The sequence below is a fragment of the Acinonyx jubatus genome, chromosome D3 (assembly GCF_027475565.1).
Source record: "Acinonyx jubatus isolate Ajub_Pintada_27869175 chromosome D3, VMU_Ajub_asm_v1.0, whole genome shotgun sequence".
Taxonomy (NCBI): domain Eukaryota; kingdom Metazoa; phylum Chordata; class Mammalia; order Carnivora; family Felidae; genus Acinonyx; species Acinonyx jubatus.
This window is the reverse complement of record NC_069392.1, coordinates 33,185,677-33,205,412: the sequence shown is the minus strand read 5'-3', so window position 1 is coordinate 33,205,412 and position 19,736 is coordinate 33,185,677. Positions and strand designations below refer to the sequence as shown.

Here is a 19,736-nt window from a genome sequence, read left to right as displayed (position 1 = left end):
AGTTGACATGAGTGTAGAGATTTTGGAAGCTTGAGCCATCTGCCCAAACTTTGAAAACATCATTGTTCAAGGATAGAAATTCATAAGTGCAATTTCAGAAAATGAATCTTCCCTCTCTCACTTATCCTTTCCCGGTGTGTATGGTAAGTGGAGTTACGAGAGAAAAAATAAGTTTAAAAATTAAAAAAAAAAAAATTCACCAAAGCATTTCAAATACGGTGTTCATTTTATATTCCCAGCCTCTATGGAGTTGAAAGGCAAGGCCAGCAGCCCCCCTACCAGCCCATCATAAGCCCTCTTGGTGGGGTCCTTCCTGCAGCCAGGAGGGTATGAAGCTGAGAGGCTGGCTTTAGAGTGGCTGTGGGAGAGCCCTGGGGGCACCATGCCCGCAGGTGGCAAGGGGCATCTCCTGCCTTTGGCGTGTGAGGGTGTTTCTGACTTTGCTGACCTGGGAGCCCCAGAGGGATATGAGACTTTGTGAAACTCTGCCTGGAAAATTCTCGTAGTCTGGGAGGTGTGGCTTCTCTACTCGGAACCCCTTGGTCCGAAATGCTTGTGAGATCTTTGTTGTCTCAAGTGAAACTTCCTAGACAGTCCCATTAAGACTTCATTTGCAGAAAGGAACTTAATCTCTATAGCTTCCAGTATTGCTGATGTCCACCTTTTGGGGGCTCCTGTCTTGCTGAACTGGAGGGAATATTTTGGGCAATGTGCAATGAGAGGACTCTGGAAAGGGGATGAAGCCAGGCTCTTTGAGTTTCAGGCCAGGATGGTCTTCTGGCTCTGTGTCTCCCAGGGACTCGCTCGGGAAGGCTGTACTGGCTTCCTCCCCCCCAGTAAGGTCTCCTGCGGGACTGAGCCTGACCAGGTGGAGCTGACTCAGTCCTCCTGAATGGCCTTGATGGCTTGTGGGCCTTTTGAACAAGGCAGAGTCCTTAAAATTCGCTGTGTCCTTTCAGGCAGAACCCCAAGACTTCACAGATCTCTCATCCCTTGACAACTCTCCACTTTCCAAAAGGCTCCTTAGCTTTTCTTACAGGCTTGCCATGGCCAACAGCTGCTTGGGTCCCTTTTCCTCTAGTCTTCCTCTTGCCCTTACAGCTGAGTCAAAAATTTAGGCAGAATGGAAAGAAGGAGGAGGGCCCAGAATAGAGCATTTCTCCTTCCCATTCATTCTTCTGCAATCACAGAGCCTCTGTGGATTTTCCCACCTGCACATCCAGGAGGTCCAGGTCCAAGTTTAAGAAGTGCTGGAGTGGGTTAGTGGTATTCTACCAGGTTTGCAAAATAAAGTAAGCGGGCTACACGTGAAATTTCTACCCACAGAAAGCGTTAGGACAGCCTCTTTGGAAGCATTCTTTGAGGGGTATGTCATTTACTAGGAAGCTCATTCTGGATAACGCCATAAAAAGGCTTACCTTAGCTCATATGCCAAATCTTTAATCAAATAACAGTGTATAGCAGGAGCCTGCCAAGACTCGCTGGATGAAAGCCACTGTGATTTCTCCCTATAGGGCTATACGTAGATGGAATCCGATGGATTCCACACAGTATGAATGAATAACAGATCAGAGAAAGCTCTTGGCGGATCTGCTACAACTACCTTAGATGAAAAAAAGATTGTTTCTTCATATTAATATTTACGTGTCATGGGGTCATTGCCATTTGGCTGGGCTTGCTGCTTGAATGACCAAATGATGACATTCTGACCTGAAATGCTGCTGCTTTTAAGAAAGCCCATGCACATACTCTCCAAACCAGTCACAGACTAGTCATAAATGATGCTCAGCAGACAATGTTTATGGACTGGAAAAGCTAGGCAAAATATCCATGACCATTTCAGAGGGAAGAAAAAAATTGACGAAAAACTGTGCTTGCCGTGAAAATCTCACCTCAAACTTAAGAAGTTGATAAAATCTCACTAACCTAAATTTCAAATTAGACTTTTCAGATCTTCTAAGAGGAAAAGGAAAATGTTGCATGACATCTTCCGTTATTTGATTTTTTCCAATAGCTCCTATGTATGAGAAAATGGTCTGTATGCCTTTGCCTGCAGAGTATACATTTTTCAATATGGTTTCCCTGCAGTGTTGGTTGAGGAGCACAGTTGACCATTTGGAGGGCCACCTGGTCTGAATTCCAAACTCCTGAAGCATAGTCTCCAGAGACCCACAAAGATTCTGAGGTTTCCAGGGTTCAGAGAAGTAGGTGTAGAGGCTACAGAAGATGAGCATCTATCCAACCAACATGTCAACATCCAATTATTTATTTATTCATCAAGACAGGGTGTTGAGGGATGTCTCTGAATTGGTCTTAGACAAATGTGTTCCATAGGAAGTTAGAAATTACTTCCTTGCTGACAGGAAACAGATATGACATATTCATGAAAAAGATGGACTTCAGCGAATTAGGACAAAGAATTCCTGACCCAACATGACAGCTCAGTGCATGAGTCCCATGTTGAACATGAAGTCAGAAGCTATCTTGAATGTGAAAAAGGCTTATGATGTGTAAGCTGCTTGAGCGCCCCAAGAAAGCGTCAGAGGCTGACCTGCCATGTTTCCCATGGGATGGCCATGGGATCATGAAGAAGGGACGTGGCCGAGGGACAAAGGGACTTATTGTCTCATTTTGGCCATTGCTTCAGGGGTGAAGGACACTCAAAGGATCAGGAATTTGGCAACTAGGGAAAGGGGAATTTTTCAGGTAAATATACCAACTTCTTGTCAACGTTGACGTATATTGTTTCATGTTAATGAAATAATAATATCCTGTGCCAAAAGTCTTTATGAGAGATGGCACACAGGGAAAGAAATAACTATCTGATTCAATTTAGTATTTAATACAAGTCAAATATGTAGCAAACAAGATAGATTATTCATAAAATAATGAATCGTAGCCTTTCATATATCCAAGAGTTGGCATGAAGGTCATTCATTCATTCAGCAAATGTTTACTCATAGAAGGGTTTTTTTTTCCTGTGCTGCGTGGGACACCTCATGTTACTTCATCAATGGCTAATTTCATGTGGAAAATGGCCAGTGGTTTCTGTGTCCGCTCTGGAGCATGGAAAGAAACATCGATTCATGCCAGACTGAAGAAGTCACCCCCAAGACTACTGTCCTCAATCCTTCTCTAGATAAGTTATGGTATGATGTTAGCCACTGTGACCTACAAAGCTATCATGCCAGTGACTCAAAAGAATGGTGGTTTCTTGTCTCTCATGTAATAGTTTCCAACGGGTTTTCCCTGTCAGTGAATAGCTCTTGTCCAAGTAAGGGTGCAAGTCCCAGTTCTTTTTCCTCTTTGTGGCACTGTCATTTTCAACTCGTGGCTCTCAGGTTCTCCTCCCTCATTTGCATAAAGCCAGAGGTGGAAGAGCATGAAGGCAAGTGTGTAGGAAGTTTTAAGGGCTAGATCTGCCATCACACATCACTTCCTCCCATGGATCAGAACTCAGTCAATACCACCTGCCAAGCCACAGGAGATGCTGGGACAGTCTAGCTGTGTGACGGTGAGGAATACAGCAGACTCTGCCACAAAATACATGGCGGGCCAAGTGCTGGGCTGAGTGTCACAGGTTTGAATGGTATGCACATGTCACATGGAACTCAAGTCACTTGTCAGGTTCACAGCTGACATACAAGTGGCAGAACTGAGACTGGACCCAGGCAATGGGACTTCAGAACACACACTCTTCACCACTATGCAGTCTGCTGTGCTCTATGCTCCAGTCACACCCCCATCCCAGAAGCTTGGTGGGGGGTGCTGCTCTGAGCACAGCCTCCTGCTCCTGTCCACGAAGGTGCTGAAGGGATGGTCGCAGCCTCCACAGTCAGTATGTGGTGTGTGTATTGGAGGGACCATACAGGTGCCTTAGGTGAGGTTTTTCTCAAGTTGCAGAAATATGTTAAATGAAACATAATTTAGGAAGAACTACAGGAGACAAAATAAAATCTCTTTTTAAAGACCTCCAGGGGTGCCTTGGTGACTCAGTCCATTAAACAACCAACTCTTGATTTTGGCTCAGGTCATGATCGCCAAGTTCATGTGATTGAGCCCCACACTGGGCTCCACACTGTCAGCGTGGAGCCTGCTTGGGATCCTCTCTCTCTCTCTCTCTCTCTCTCTCTCTGCCCCTCCCCTGCTTGTGCACTCTCTCTTTCTCTCTCTCTTTCAAAAAAATAAACTGAAAAAAATATAAAGACCTCTAGTGAAGACAACATCACAGCTTTCTGACGATGTCTTCATCTATAACCAGATTAGGAGTTTCCTCTTTTTATCTTATGCTTCATGTTATGGCATAAATTCTAGCTCCCTCTTCACTAAAGATTGAGAACAGCTGTCTCCTTTCCAATTTATTGGACATAAGATTCACTTTTATTAAATTTCTTCTTTTTCCCCTCTCTAGTCTACAAGTATTTCACTTCCTTGCCTCATCTCTCCCCACTGGATCTCCAGTTTAGGGCTAACAGCATGTTGAGGATGGTCTTGGAGTTCATCTTCCATTGTGCCATGGGACTTAGGAGTGAACACAGAGCAGTGAGCTAGGGCCTGGTGCCATAACTGCAGAGCTGCTTCTGCCCCTAACTGTGTGACCCTTGGCATGTGACGGAAACTCTCTGCACTCGAGTGCCCCCATCTGAAAGAGAAATGGGCAAGATAATTTATTTCTAAATTTATTCAACTCTGAAGCTGCTTTGAATAAATCTTAACAGCTCTATTCCAGTTTTTTAATCTTGACAGAGAGCATACCAGTTCCAAAAAAGAAAAAAAAATTGTTAAAGTTCCGAATCGCTTGATTTTGCACTTTCTGGGTGCCAGAATCTTGACCCTAATCATCAAGTAAAACTTGTCCAGTCTAGATATCTATATTTGATCATCCAGTGTGTGTGTGTGTGTGTGTGTGTGTGTGTGTGTGTGTGTGTAACTCAGATGATTCAAAGTCAGATACAAACGATATGATTCAGGGGCACCTGGGTGGCTCAGTCGGTTAAGCATCCAACTTCAGCTCAGGTCATGATCTCACAGTTCATGGGTTCCAGCCCTGTGTTGGGCTCTGTGCTGCCAGTTCGGAGCCTGGAGCCTGCTTTGGATTCTGTGTCTTCCTCTCTCTCTGCTCCTCCCCTGCTTGTGCTTTCTCTCTCTCTCTCAAAAATAAATAAACATTAAACAAGAAAAAGAAAAAGGAATAAAATACATGATTCAAAAGTCAAATATAAAAAAGTATAGATTGAGGATTCTGACTCCCACATCTTCCCTTCCACCCTGTTCTCTATCACCTCATTATTTCCTCCCCATAATCTCTGCTTCCCATATATTATTCTACTAGTTCTTTATGGAAATATGAACAAATGTGCTCCTCTCATCCACCAATTCTTATTATATTATCTGTACCTTTCCTTTATTTATTTTGAATGTTTAGTTTTGAGAGAGAGAGTGTGAGTGGGGGGGGGGGCAGATAGAAAAAGGTCAACAGAGGATCCAAAGTGGGCTTTGAGCTGACAGCAGCAAGCCCAATGCAGGGATCAAACTCACGAACTGAGACGTCAAGACCTGAGCTGAAGTCGGACACTCAACCGAGTCAACCGGGTGCCCCATCTTTTATTTTTTTATTTGAGAGAGAGAGACAGAGACAGAGACAGAGAGAGACAGAGACAGAGACAGAGAGAGAGAGATAGCTTGAGCAGGGGAGAGGGACAGAGGGAGAAAAGAGAATCTTAAGCAGTATCCATGAGTAGTGCAGAGCTCAATGTGGGGCTCGATCCCATGACCCTGCGATCATGACCCGAGGTGAAATCAAGATTTGGACGCTCAACCAACTGAACCATGCAGGTGCCCCTGAATTAGGAATTTTTGGAATTTAGTTTTGACTTTTTATTGAGATATAATTGACATATGTTTTATCAGTCTCACGTGTACAACATAATGATTCCATATACAATCTAAGGATCACCATGATAAGTCTAATTAACATCCATGATCACACGCAGTTACAATTTTTTTCTTGTAATGAGAACTTCTAAGATCTACTTTCTTCACAACTTTCAAATAAACAATACAGAATTGTTCCCTATCTGTCACCCTGCTGTACATTATATCCCATGACTTATTTACTATATAACTGGGGGGTTGTACTTTTTCACCACTTTCATCCACGCCCAGTCCCCTGCACTTTTCCCTTTTCACTAGGCTCTGACATCTTTCCACGTTTCTCTTTAGACGGTGTCCTCACTGTTTTCTCATAGCTGCATCGTATTCCTTTGTCTAGAGGTATCATGATTTAGTCAGCTTGTCTCCTGTAGATGGATGCTTGGCTCATTTCCAGTCTTTTGTTATTACAAACAATGCTACGATGGATAGCTTTGCAAATATGTGTGCAAATCCTTCTGCAGGATAAATTCCCAGAAGCAGTATTATGAGGTCAAAGAGTAAATGCACTTGAAGGTCCACTAGATCTTGCCAAATTGTCCTCCATGGGGCTTTATGGTTCTTACATTTCCATCCTCGATACAGGGGAGTCTCGTTTTTCCACAACCTCCCGTTTGGGTGGATTGTCAAATCTTTGGACTTTTGCCAGTCTGATAAGTGAGAAATGGTAACTGAGGATGGTTTGGATTTTATTTGCTTTTATTAAGAACAAGTAACTTAGAGCCCTTTGAAAGCAACAAACAGATTTGTTGAGAATGATGGAGTCACACCGTAGTAGGAACCGTATTTGACTTATTACTTATGCTGTAAATCAGAGTTTCTTTGGGGCGCCTGGGTGGCGCAGTCGGTTAAGCGTCCGACTTCAGCCAGGTCACGATCTCGCGGTCCGTGAGTTCGAGCCCCGCGTCAGGCTCTGGGCTGATGGCTCAGAGCCTGGAGCCTGTTTCCGATTCTGTGTCTCCCCCTGTCTCTGCCCCTCCCGCGTTCATGCTCTGTCTCTCTCTGTCCCAAAAATAAATAATAAAAAACGTTGAAAAAAAAATTTAAATCAGAGTTTCTTCACCTGGCTGCACGGCAGAATCACCTTTTCACAAACGTGGGAGCCTGGGTCCCACCTTAGCCAATGAAAGGAGAGACCTTGGAGACAGAGCTTTAGCTCATTGTCCCTCAAGCTGAAGTTCTCTGGGTTGTGAATCCGTTTCTCTTTTTCTAGCTGTGTTCTCTGTGTGGCATCTGGGGCCAGCTTCTGTATTCTCTTTTTCCTTAGCTGAAGAGGAACATTCTAAGTCTTTTCTGCAGCAAGCATGGCTTCTTGCTTGGGAACAAAGCTGCGAATAGACCCCATTGAATGGCATGTCCCAACAAGCTGCATGTAGCATGGGAAGCGGCCACCATGGAGCATCGGCTGTTCAGCCCTTCCTGCCCAGTGCCTGCAGGCTCCACCAACCCTTAGGACCACAGGTTTGTCTCTCTCTTTCTCTCTCTCTTTCAGAAGGAAACATTAAAAAAAGGAACAACAGGATTCTAAGGCTGGCTCATGTTCACAGTTACGCTTCTGTCCTCCTAGAACATTTCCAACTTAGCTAGTGTAGGACTGCTCTGGATTTTCAGGACATATTCCAAATGCAAATCATCCGTCTTACCAATACGTATATATATGGATGTAAATACACGGATACTCATCCACATCATAGAAATAAAATTGTGAGGTTCTGCACCAATTTCAAAATCATGTCCTACAACTGAGAACTATGGCCTAGGAACTTAGCAAAGTGGTGAAAAACCTTGGCTTCGTCTCTAATACACCTTCCAGAACTGTGGTGACTGGAGGGGCTAAGATCCTCCTCTTTGAATGCCAAGGGAACCTCAAGATTTGCTCCAAGTGGCACACGGACTGCAGGCGGTAAAACGCTGTGGCCTTCTCCCTCTTGCTCTGCAGGAAAAGCAGTTCACTTCATTGCCCTTCAAGCAGGGAAGACAACTGGTCCCAATGAGGGAGGTCCTTGGGGGGGAGTGGGAGAGAAAGCGTATGTGCTTTGTCTTTCAGGGCAGGAGGGAGCTGTCCTACAGTCTTGGGGCTGGCCGGGGGCTGGCATAGACTCTAAATAAGCTGCAGAATTGCCTGCAGTGAGTATGGAGGCAGAAGCCCAGCAGCAGCACCCTCTTCCTGCTCCAGAGAGTTTACAGAGGCACCTCATAACCCAACAGACTTGATTCCATCTAACTTCAGCCACTCACAGGATCAGCAATAATCTGTTCACTTGGTAACACCCTCTGAAGGGCATCTGAGGCAAGTAAACCAAGAATAGTAGCATTTATTGAATGAATTTGGGGCTAGTAAATGGGAACTGTATCTATAAGTAACATCATTTTCCATTCTGTTTCTAATGTAGTTATTTCTGACTACTTCTATGGCTTGGAAAGGTGGTGTTAAGAGTTTGAAAATGAGCAAAACTATCACTCTTACTGTCTTCAAGGTCCTAGACTTCATCTCCCCCAAGAACAGGGATAAGTTCATTCCCATGAAGAGAATAGTTCCTTCCTCTCCTTCAGCTCTGGTCCAAAAAGAATGGTTCTCACTTTTGTGGATGCCACTGAGGAAGGTCAAACAAATGTGTGGGGAGACATAGAAGGCCAGTGGACAGGGATACTTGCTGTGCTGTGATTCTTTGGAGCAGCTGTGGAGGTCCCTGGGGACACCTTGCCCAGTGTAGAGCCCTGACCTGGGCATCTCAGCAAGGTTAGTTTCCCCTGGACCCCAAACACCCACGAATGGAGACCACAAATTTCGGTTGGCTGTGCTGTGAATTCAGAAGTTTCTTTTTTTTTAAGTTTATTTTTATCTATTTTGAGAGAGAGAGATAGAGAGCCAGTGGGGAGGGGCAGAGGGGGGTGGGGAAGAAAGAGAGAATCCCAAGCAGGCTCTGTGCTGTCAGCACAGAGCTCATTTGGGGGCTCGAACTCACAAACTATGAGATCATGACCTGAGCCAAAACCAGAAGTCAGATGCTTTAACCAACTGAGCCACCCAGGCACCCCCAGAAATTTCTCTAAGAACAGGGAATATGTGAAGTTGTATCTGGTAATCAAACAATAAAGGGGGGACTGGGGTGCCTGGGTGGCTCAGTCAGTTAAGCATCTGACTTCGGCTAATGATCTCATGGTTCACAGGTTCCAGCCCTGCGTCAGGCTCTGTGCTGACAGTTCAGAGCCTAGAGCCTGCTTCAGATTCTGTCTCTCTGTCTCTCTCCCCTGCCCCTCCCCTGCTTGTGCTCTGTCTGTCTCTCTCTCTCAAAAATAAACATTAAAAAATTTAAAAAAAAATAAAGGGAGGACAGATTTTTGAAAACGGCATTTTTTGAAGCACTCAATGGGGCACAATTTACTTGCCTCCATGAAAAGTCTCTGAAAACATTCTATCTCCATGGTGCAGAGTAGACATTCATTCTTTGCGAAGTTTCCAAGCAGGAGCAGATACCAGACAAGCTAGTTGTTCGGCATCACAAATTCAAAATAGTTATATTAGCTGTATTTAAAATGTTTTACCTGGTTATTTGGGCACCCACAAAGCCCAACCCAACACGCCTGATTTTCTTCTGGTAGCATCTAGAAAAGTTGATTTTTTTTTTTTCTGTTTGGCCGCCCTCTTCTTGACCTCCCTTTTCTCCCCAGTGCTACTTATAAGATGGCCAACCTCTCATTCCAAATAATTACTTAGTAGTACCAGACGCTGCTTTTTCCCACAGTGTGTCTCCCCCTTCTCCATGATTATAAGACAAAGGCAAGCGACGTTTCTCAGAAAAGAGCTGGAAAATTGGAACCCAGAGAAGTGTGTGCTGCTCGGTGACCCAAGAGTCCCCCAGGGGTACCAGATCCACTTCCTACCTCCAGGGTTTCCCTTTCACAGTCCCCAGAGAAATGCCACCAGTGCAATTTTCTGCATCTCATTCCAAACTCACGAAGGTTCTCATTATATTTTCAACATGAAACCTCAGCACTCAAAACGAATCATTTAGGATGACAAGGAAAAGATATGAAAGCCTCTGGTAACTGGAATAATTAGAGGAACGGAATCCCCAACTGCACCGACTTGTCCCTTCCATTTTGAGTATGAGGACAGGCCAGAGAGCTTGGTTCACACCCAGAACCTTCCCCTGGCTCTGAGGCCTTGGGCAAATGACCTTCTTGGCATCCTGGAGAGCTTCATCTTTCTTTTCAGTAGTCCTGTTGGGAAAGGCAGGGGTTTAGAAACTTCTGCAGGAAGCTGGCCAATGCTTAGGCTTTTCAAGCTTATCTGGTGTCCTCGGCTTGTCCCAGGAGGGAGCATAAGTAGTATTGCCTTTCGAATGTGACCTATAGCTCAGCTGTGTCACTCTCCAGGATTCTGAATTTATGCCTGCCAGAGAAGTTTGTCCAGCATTTAAATTAGGTAGAATTTCACAGAACCAGCACACCAGCAGGTTTTTAAATAGAATGTCTTCCCAGAGATAGTTGTCCATACCCATGGGGAAATGCACTGAGCTTTTCCAAGGAGGAGCTGGCCCGATACCCAGCCTAGTAGAATCCCAGCTGAGTCTTGTGCAGAGGTTAAGGCCAGCTTTCTGGGGAACACAGTAAGTTCGGGAATTGAATAGTGGCCAGACAGGTGTTATTCGGTCCAGAATTATCACAGTCTTTGTTATTTGCATCATAAATGTGCACCCAACCTCATTTACTTTTAGTCATTAGAAACCTCCTTCCCTGCGGGATCCATTAGTGGGAAAGAGAGGCTGATTTCAGATCTGGGAACTGTAGGAGGTAACTGATCGCCTGGCCTACCTGGCCCAGGTGCAGGCCAACCGGGAGGCTGTGGGGACTCAGCGTGTGTGGGAAGAGTGGGGGGCTCCAGGGACACAGGCTGGAATGCACCATGGACCTACAAAAAGCAGGGCAGAGTGACAACCTAGTGAGGCCAGCACCGGGGTCGGGGGTACTCACCATGTTGGATGTATGGTTTGCAATCCACAGAGGGCGGAGACGTGAAGGTCCTTAATGATATTGTGGTTGGAGATCGAGAATTTGGATTTATTTTCTATCACCACTGTTAAAGGAGCAGCAGTTATAATTTATGAAGTGAAATTCATCAACACACTGAGAGTAAAAAAGAAAGAGAGAGAGAGAGCAAAGCATAAATAAACTATTCTCCAGGAGGTCATGGGGTGGAGTTAAAGTTTTTTGAAGCATGGGTTTGGAGCCAATGAATCATTGTGTTTCACTCTTAGCCCTGCCTCTTAGTGATGGTGAGACTTGAGCTCTGAGTCTCAGTTTGCTTGTCTTTAAGGTGGGAAAGTCATACACGACTGATGAGAGAGCTGTGGGCGTTACATATGAAGCTATCACTTCCTGGTTTCTGAAATGCTAAATCCCCACCCCCTCTCCTTCCAATGAATGGAGCACTTTAAAATTCAGTTTTCTGCTTAACTAAGTCAAATCTCCTTTGGTTCAGTCCTTGTTATAACGCCTTTCTGAAAGGCATTAGTTAATTAATTCTGACTTTCGCCGATTCACTCAAAAATCCAATCCAAATTCACTCAAATTAGTCCTGTATTATGAATATTCATTCATATTGTGCTTTATTGTGAGTTATTAGAGAGGCAGGAGACTGGGATGGACATGAGCTGTAAGGAACTGTAGATGTTTTAAAATTCTGTTCCCAGTTTGCTCATTTATTTATTTTTCCGGAAAATGAGTAGCATAAATAAAAATGTAATTATTTAAGAGTTTTGATTAGTTGAGTTTTTGCCATATACAACCACTCATTATCTGCCTGTCTGTCTAATATTTATATACATCTAATCCATCAATGGTATGAGGTCTTGCTTTGGGCACAATTTGATTATGCGTCTCTAAGCTATTTCATGAGATTTGTGAAGTTGATTTGTACATCATTAATAGGATGGAATGATTTAAAGTCCATAGAGAGTGGTGCCCGGGTGGCTCAGTCGGTTAAGCGCATCTGGCTCTTGATTTTGGCTCAGGTCATGATCTCAGGGCTGTGAGATGGAAGCTCAGGTCAGGCTCTGTGCTATCAGCACAGCTTGGGAATCTCTCTCCTCTTTCTCTGCCCTTCCTCTGCTCTCTCTCTCTTTCTCTCTGTCTCGCTCAAAATGAATGAACATTAAAAAAGATAAAATCCACAAAGAAACGATGAGTAAACTGGTTCCTCATTCTGTCCATCAGCATTTGCTGAGTCACACTGAGCACTCTGCTCCAAGCACTGTCTGAAAGTGGTAATGGTTATGGGAAGGGAAAATCAAGGGAGATCTCAGACCATCAGCTGAGTCCAACCAGGAGCACATGTGGGGTGTGGCAGTGCCTCCTTCTGGGGTTCCTAAAAGGAGGGGGGCCGTGTAGGAAGCCCATGCTGGAAGTAGCAATGGGAAAAAGTGTGCATCCCATTATCTGTCAGATCCACTCGCTGCTCGGGTCTGGCTTAGAGGATGGCGTCCATGAGGGGTGAACTGAGCATGTGCAGTCTTCTCATACTTAGGGTTTCCCCCTACCGGTCATGACCATTTGTGGGTAATAAAAACATGGACTAGCATTTACAAAAGTGAACAATGAGAATAGGAGGTGTCTGAGTGGTTCTTGGGTAGTGAGGCTAAGTATTATTTTGTGAAACCTGTATTTCGGTTGTGTGTATGGGTGTATGCCTGTGTCCTGTGTTGTGACATAAAATGTGGTTCTCATCATGTAAGGTCAAACAAGATTGAAATGTCACCGTGTTGACAATGGGTTCCCCAGTGGAAGTAGTTAGAATGGACTTTAATCTAGAAATCATGAGTGCCAACATTTAAAAGTATCCAACAAATGATATGCTTATCTTATACAACATTCCTTCATATGCTCCTTGAGCAAAAATAGAAAGATTATGATAGTCAGAACTCTACTGTCCATGAAAACAGAAGAAGCTAACACTTTAGAGCAGGAACCAAGCTCTACCTATATGGGAAAGCCTTCTTTTGTGCAGGAGGGGACAGGAATAATACTTTGTGTTCTTAAGGTCAGTATTATTATTGATCAGCTTGATGGATCATCTGCTTTCCAACATCTCCTTGAATGCATTGCTCCAAATGACAGAATGTCCAAACTTTCTTGAAACTGTTTTTAAACCTACACCTTTTTATTTAATGTTAGCATTTCCAACAAAATCCTGGAATCATTTCAGTTTCCATTCTAGGCATCAATATATATAATTCTTCGTTCCAGACTCAAGCTAATCAGCATAGCATGGAAATTGTTTAGTCCTGGAAGTCCTGGATGGGAGGTAAGGGAAGACCAGAGTTTTCACCTATCCACCCCTCCCCTGCATCCTCCGCTGGTTATCTCCCCTCCTCCGACCTCCTGTTCTAAGCCACAAACTGAGAAGCTGGGTCCACTTTGGACCATCTCTGAAGTTCCTCTCAACCTCAATCCTTCCCTTCTCTATTCAAGTTAATTGTTCTTTTTATGTCTAGGAACAGTAGACCCCACCCACTTCCTTTCTCTCTCACATTTTCTGCTTGAGTGTGGCTAAAAGCACAGGCTTACTCCTGTCTCCAGGGCAAGATAAGCTTCTGACGGCTGGTAGTAATACACATCTAATTGGCGCACATCAGGGCCATATGGACTGCTTTGGAGGTTGAATAAATGCCAAGGTTGATTTAACTGGGTTATTTGGAATGGGGGAGGTTGTCTGTATTTACAAATTATTTAGTACTGGTAAAGTATCTTTTCTCCCAGAAATATAAACCATTTTTTCAAGCTACCCTTCCATGCTCTCTAAATTCACTTAATCCCATTCAGTGTAGAACAACTCCATGGCTCTTGACTCCAAGGCATAAAAAGAAAGGAACCTAATAAAAGCCATAAAATGTTAGGCTAGTGATCCCCCCTATCAGTTTATCTCTGTCCTGGGTGCTGGGAGATGTGTGTTGAGTGAGTTTTGCACTTTTCCTACATGAAGTTGATCTCCAAATATTAGTAATGCCTATAGAATATCCCCAAATTTCCCTTAAGATCCTATTAATTAGGCCTAGTATGCATGAATTATCTGAATCTATTTTGAATCTATTTATAATTTTCCCTGACATCCTCAGCATAATTTGTTCCATATGCTTACAGCTTGCGTAGTAAACAATATTTCCTTCTATTTGTCACCAAGACAACCTCTCTCAAACTTTAAGGAGTCTCTGTTGTTTAGCTTAGTGCTTTTGACTGAGCTGGGCTTTCCCCTGGCATCATCATCCCATTGTCTCACAGCCTCTGTTCCCAGGCATCAGAAGTCCATCCCCATGGTGGAAGACAACCCATCCATGTCCCTCTGGACTTTTTGTGGAATGTTCTTCCTGATGCTTGTGCGCAGAATTAGCCACAGCATTCTAGAGATAAGCCTTGATGTTGAGATTCACACTTTCAAGAGAATAACTTCTCGTGCTTTCTGAACTGGGTTTCTTTGACATAAAGACGCAGAATAATGTCTGGGTTATCAATTAACAACTTATGTGAATTATACACTGTCCAAAATAGACCTCATGCTTGAACAGTAAGGTCCCTAGCTTACCCACCGTAGCAAAATAACTCACTGAAGACCTATCGTAAATGTACTCCAAGAGCGTTCCATACTTGTAACAATCTCATATTCTAGTTGGAGAAACTGCCTCATACACACACACATGTGAATATCATGAAGGACTCAGGGTTTTAACTAGGTTTTAAAAGATATGGTAGAATAAAAACCAACAATAAAAGAAGATTAAAGAAAGAAAACTGTTGGATGTCCCTTAGTCTTCATTGCCACAACTGGAGGCAGGAATGACCATTTCCATTGGTCAAGATGCAGAAACTGACTCAGAGAGATTGAGAGTCTGTCCAGGGCAGATCACTGCCGTACTTTTTAGTCAAGATCATTGGATCCTATTCTCATGGTGATCAGAGAATTCAATGGGAACCCTTTGCCCTGACTTGCCTTGCACTGTGCTTCCTGAATATTCTCTGATCTTCCTGGCTTCTGACATCCTGAACTGCTTTCCCAGTTTTGGTCTTGGTGCCCTTGTGACCTAGACTTGGTTCTGTGCCCCAAGTGTGCAGTCTCTGTGTTCCTTCCCTGTAGTACCATGGACTGTATCTGTGGCCACTGGGTCAGGCTGCCCAGATCCCACTCATCCCAATCCTACTTTGGGGACCCGGCTTCCATTACGGAAATGGAACTCTGACCTATTGGATTTTAAAGTTTCTGCTTTCCCCCTCAATCCACATCACCTCCAAGGGAGGAATGACAGGGCGTTTCAGATGGCTGAGAACACTCAATGCATGATGTCATTGAGGCCCATTACTAGCCTTCCCAGCTCTAACCCTTAGGAACATGTTGGCTGCCCCTCATTGCTTTCACAAGACAGAGAAACATAACATGCAAGTTGCCCAAGAGCAGTTGAAGTGGAAAAAAATCCTTGATTTCTTTATTTTTCTAAATCAAATAAAATCCGACTTAATTTCTTACTCAGAAAGCTTAGAAAAAATTAACTATCAGTCTCTTTTCAGGGCTTTCCTTGCCTCTAACTGCCCCTCCCCTGCTCCTGCTCTACCTTTGGATTGTACAAGACACTGGAGAGGACCCACCCTGTGGCCTCTGCTCTGCTGTGGTGCTTGCCCTGAGCTCACTGATGCACCTTAGGTGGGCAGTTCTTGGGTCACTCCTAGTCAGGCCAGGAAGACCCCTTGACAGCTCCTGAGAGAGATGAGATACAGTAACTCACCAATTCCACTTTCTCCCCTGGCACACATATATCTCACCTTGTATAGTAGTGAGGTTGAGGTTAAAAGACTGTGTCTCGCCAACGGGATATGGCAGAAGTGATGTACATCACCTCCCAGAGTGACCCCAGAGCCCATGTGACTCCCTACACCAGCTCTATCTGACGGAACTTTCTGCCATGATGGAAACTTTCCATACCCGCACTGATCACTATGATAGCCACTAGCCTTATGGCACTGAAGATCTGAATTTTTAATTTTAGTTAATTTTTATTAATTTAAACTCAAATAACCTCATGGGTCTAGTAGCCACCATACTGGGCATACAGATCTGCCCTCTCATCCCCCTCTGCAATGACCTTGGAAGTCACGTGTTCTAGAAGGCCTAGCCACAAGATAGAGGTGGCCCAGGTTCTCAGGTCACCACATGAAAGGCAACTGCCCGGGAAAGTTGCTAACTTAGAGCAGCTTGACTCACTTTATGTGCTGTGTGGAGCCACAGAGTTTTCAGGTATATTTGTTAATACAGAGTGACCTGACCTGTGCTGACTATGGTGGCTCCTGGGGCCTCACAGGTGCCCACATTGCCATCCCATCAGGGTCAACTCCAGCCCCGCCCACCAGCCAGCTCTGACCCCTGCCCTAGGAAGCCCATTTCCCTGCCCCTGCCCTGTTCCTTTCCCATTGCTTTTCTGGTCAATCCCTTCCCTCTTCAGCCTTCCATCGGCCAGACTTTATCCACCCCTACTCTGGGTCAACCTGGCTTGCTTATCCTCAGTAGGCCTAGACCATGAGGATTAAAAAAAAAGTCTTATTTTGGTTTTTTTTTTATCCTAGGCCCTGCCTAGTGACCTCTCTTTTTTTCAGCTCTATTCTTCCCTAGAGTCTGCCACCGAGAAAAACAAAGTACAAAATTTCTCAATAAGTACTATACTGCATTAAATTATTAATAAATCATCTAGTTTTAACTACAATTGCAGAGCTCTGGGAGTAGAGATAAGGGAAGAAATTATTTTCCTTTATTCGTGCCAAGTTGGCACTTTTGTCAAAGGCCTGAGATCCTGGCATGGGAAGTTCCACAGAAACAATTTATTTAAAAGTATAACCCAGCTGGGCAGGCCACAGAGAGCTCAGCTCTCACCCCACACCCACCCTGGTCCAAAATCAGCATCCCACAAAACAAACCCCATCCCCACAGGGTCTTAGGAAGAAAGGCATATGTTACTGAAATTTTCAGTAAAATTTCTTGGAGAGACAGGGAAGAAAAGTCACAGCCCATTCTTCAGGGTAAATGGAACTCCCCATCAAACATTTCTTTTATTCCCCACCCCTCAAGTTTCTCCCCCTTGCCAGCTGTTTCTCTTCTTACTCATCCCTCTCCTGGCCTCTCAAATTCCCTCCTAACACCCCGAACAATTTCCTTTCTCCCTCAACTTGTGTTACTCGCTCTGCAAAACAACATCTCCCAGAGCTGGTCAAACAGGGAGGACATTTCCTCACACATGTCCTTTGTGAGGGGGAGCTCACCCGCCACCAACTGCCCACCCAAAGCAGTTCAACAAAAACAAATAATACAACCTCGCTATTGTTAGAGAGGGATGTAACCATTGTAAGCAAAGCCTAACCATCTGCTTTTTTCTTCCTTTCAGATGGTCTCATGCCACCATTTGTGTGAGGGGATACCTTTCCCGTGAGCCACTGTGGCTGAAGGCCTGGGATCTGGTCCTTTGAAGAGGATCTTACTCAACCTGCACTGTTTGTCCTCTGGCAGCTACAGCACAGCACAGACCAGTTCCCTGCCCCAGAGAACCTGCAGCTTTGACTGCAGCTGGTGGAAGGAAGCTTGCTCTCCCAATGCCGCTGTTTCCGCTGCAACCCTCATTGTTCCTAGACTTAGTTACCACATGAGTGGTTCAAAGCAATAATCTTCTTTTGCTCTCATTTTGGAGTCCTGTGTTTTCCCCATCCGCCTCTATTATCCTGAGAGCCTTATTTTTCCTCTTGATCCAAACCAAACACTGTTTATCAGTCATAGGAAGGGCTTTGCAAGGTTCCTGCCCACAGTGCGGAGTGATACACAGAGCTTCCTGTGCAAGCATGGCCCTATTCCAACACAGTGGAACGGGCTGCAGGGCAGATCGGCGTCATAAGCTGGAATGGTCTTTGCCAGGGCCAGGGAGTCACATCTGTCCTTTCTCTGCCTGTCACCGTGGGCCAGAGAGGGCCTCAGACACAAATGTCAGAGCCTGAGTGCCTGGACCTTTCTTAGGGAGGACCTGGTGCGCATTGAGGGTAGTTCCGATAAAGAACGAGAAGAGTGATACTATGGAGCACTGTGTGTCTTAGAAATGTTTATATGCTTCCAAAGCTGCTTTAAACATGATGACACACACAGAGGGGTTCCATTTTTAGAGTTCACCAGAACCTAATGGGATCGGGGAGGGTCATCTTGAGCACTGCCCTTAGAAGGGGTAGTACTATGAAGGGCTCCTGCATGATTGATGAGGAGAAAGGAGACCGCCTTCCCACCCAGTGCTCCCATTTACCAGGCATGTGACCCTGTGAAGTTCCCTCATTTGCCAGGGTCTCGGTTTCCCTATCTGTAAGTTGAGAGAACTGGACTCCAGGTTCACCACTCTGTGAACTCTCCATATTATGAGCATGCTGTAGAGTACTTACTAGAAAGGCTTGGCTCACAGGTTAAATGGTGGCCACTTATTGAGCCACTCAGTAGGGACAACAATGGGCATTGGGAATACAAGGGCAGCTAAGATACAGTCTTTAGCCTTGAGATGATCACAGTCCAGTATAGGAGATACACAAGTGGACAGATAGTTATGATTCCATATATAAGTGGCATAGTACATAGAGGTAAGTACAAGGTGCTTATAGAAGCATAACGGAGGGGTGTACTGCTGCCTGAAGAAGTTAGGGTGCTTTTCTAGAAAAGTATGATCTCCCTTTTGAAGAAGAACACATTGCCAGGCAGAGAAGGGGCTGAAGGAGGCGGGGGAGGTGTGTTTCCGGAAGAGGAAACCACCTGAGAGAATTGCTCTTGGAAAATGACCATCATCTCCCCACCCACCTATGGGGGCCACTTCCCACATCTGTGCCACAGGAGTCCAGCCCCCAGTCACACTGAGTGGACCAGGGATACATATCTGATTTCAAAGCAGCTGGTTTATAACTGGGACAGGGCTCTGTGACTTGCAGCCTGGATGGAGAAGCTTCAGGCAGCAGCTAGCATTGTTGTCTCTATTGAGTGACCAAATTGGGAACCAAAGATCGCTGTGCCTATCTGGGAAACTGAGAGAATGAGTTTGCATGAATAGTGGTGCTGAGGGAGTTGAGGTTGAGCCTGGGTGTACAAAGTCATGAGGGAAAATGAGCCATGGGAGAATGGAGTAAGAAGGAGAGACCATGAAGGACAGGCCATACAGAGGAAGCAGAGCTCTCATGCATCGTCTTCCATTCCCTCATTCTGGGAGACCCCAAGAGGAGACTAGCCTCCAGCTCCTGGAACCTTCTCATTTCTGTTCTCAGGAGCCCTGTCATTGTGTTGAAGTTCTTTTCTTTCTTTTGGATTTAATCTTATAAAATTAAAAAAAAAATGTATAGACAAAATTTTAACATACCCACACAGCTATTACCCAGAATTAGCAAATGTTAAATATTTGCTATGTTTGTTTTTCTAGACATATACATTATAAAACAGAAGAGATTACAACTTAAATTTAATGTTGAATATTCTCTGTTTTTCTTCCTTGGTCTCTCACTCTTTTCACAAGAGGAACCAATTAGAAATTTGGCCCATATAGGGGCGCCTGGGTGACTCAGTCAGTTAAGGGTCAGACTTCAGCTCAGGTCATGATCTGACAGTCTGTGAGTTCAAGCCCCGCATTGGGCTCTCTGACAGCTCAGAGTCTGGAGTCTGCTTCAGATCCTGTGTCTCCCTCTCTCTCTGCCCCTCTCCTCCCACTCATGCTTTGTCTCGCTCTGTCTCTCAAAAATGAATAAATGTGTAAAAAAATTTT

The 19,736-nt window shown here is 44.7% G+C and overlaps 1 long non-coding RNA gene across 1 annotated transcript; it reads right to left on the bottom strand.

Moving 5' to 3' along the window:
- Positions 1 to 9,266: 9,266 nt before the first annotated feature.
- Positions 9,267 to 17,677, bottom strand: LOC128312442 (uncharacterized). The gene is made up of 3 exons (XR_008291775.1): positions 17,281 to 17,677; positions 10,909 to 11,061; positions 9,267 to 10,327 (listed from the first exon to the last, which is right to left on the bottom strand). It is a non-coding gene; the product is annotated as an uncharacterized LOC128312442 (long non-coding RNA).
- Positions 17,678 to 19,736: the final 2,059 nt, after the last annotated feature.